The sequence below is a fragment of the Malania oleifera genome, chromosome 12, assembly GCF_029873635.1.
Source record: "Malania oleifera isolate guangnan ecotype guangnan chromosome 12, ASM2987363v1, whole genome shotgun sequence".
NCBI lineage: Eukaryota > Viridiplantae > Streptophyta > Magnoliopsida > Santalales > Ximeniaceae > Malania > Malania oleifera.
In genome coordinates, this window is record NC_080428.1 from 46,247,278 (window position 1) to 46,248,712 (window position 1,435).

General features: G+C 39.3%; 1 non-coding gene across 1 annotated transcript; it reads left to right on the forward strand.

The window, feature by feature from the left end:
• The first annotated feature begins 560 nt into the window (after positions 1-560).
• LOC131145295 (small nucleolar RNA R71) lies at positions 561-668 on the forward strand. Its single transcript, XR_009134078.1, has one exon. It is a non-coding gene; the product is annotated as a small nucleolar RNA R71 (small nucleolar RNA).
• The last annotated feature ends 767 nt before the right edge of the window (positions 669-1,435 follow it).

The window sequence follows — 1,435 nt, forward strand, 5'->3', positions numbered from 1 at the left end:
CATGCTTGCACGCACTCACATGCATATGCATAGTCATGTGTCGGTGTCATTGTTCATTCACGCATGTAGGCACGCGCATATGCTCATTTGTACACACATTCATGCATGTGCTCAATCCCGCATGCACACATTCATGCACGTACCCAATCATGCACGCACACACACCCGTGCACGTGCTCAATCATACATGCACACACATTTATGCATGTACTCATTCATACAAATGCACATCCCCACACGCACACACATTCATGCACGTGCTTATTCATACATGCACACACATTCATGCACAGGCTCATCCATGCATACACATGGTCATGCATTCACACTCACACATGCATCATGCATCATTCATGCACTCTAACATACACTTGCACACATAGCCCACGCCAAAGGCAACGCATGTTGATTTATGGTCTCAATCAAGACCTTAAACTAGTTTTCCCCTAGACCGGTCAAGTGTCTTTGACATCAAAGTTCCCCCAGATGCAGCATCAACTAAAGTTCGAGTTTTGTTGTTTAATCCATTATAGAACATTCGAATTTGCAGCCAATCCGGCAATCCGTGTTGTAGGCAGTGTCGAATTCAAATCCTTATATCCTTCTCATGCTTCATAGAGTGATTCAAAATCATGCTGCTTGAATTGATCAATCTCACTCTTGAGTTGAGCAATTTTTGCAGGGGAAAGAATTTAGCAAGAAATTTTTTCTACCATGTCCTGCCAACTAGTGATACTCCCTGGTTGTAGAGATTGTAGCCAACCTCTTGCTTTATCCCTCAAAGAAAAATGGAACAATCTCAATCTAATGGTGTCTTCAATAACACCATTGATCTCAACAGTGTCACAAATCTCTAGAAACATCGCCAGATGGATATTGGGATCATCAAGTGGTGATCCACTGAATTGGGTCTGCTGCACCATGTTGATTAATGCGAGTTTGAGCTCAAAATTATTGGCATTAATGGGCTGGCGTCTGATACCTAAATAGTTGTCATTCACAATTGGTCGTACATAATCCCTCATGACGCATAGCTGAACGTTATCTTGTCCGTTCTCCATGACTAATACCCTCTTTTTCCTTATTACTCTAAGCGTTCTTTCAATCTCTGGATCAAAAGGAATAATGGCACATGTTCTAGCACTGCGCATCCAACATAAAAAACAAACTAGAAATACAGAAAAAAAAAATAAAAAAAATCAAATCAAATCAAATCAAATAAAAATAAAAGAAATAAATAAAAATATAAAAGTAAAATTAAAACCAAGACTACTTTGTATCGATATTGGAAAAAATAAGAAAAACTCAATCCCCGGCAACGGCGCCAAAAACTTTATCGATGCAAACTACAAGTGTACAGTATCGTAGTTTTATAATATAACGATGTGTAAAGTTTCGTCCTCAGGGATTGATGTCTTAATTTTACCAAGTACCG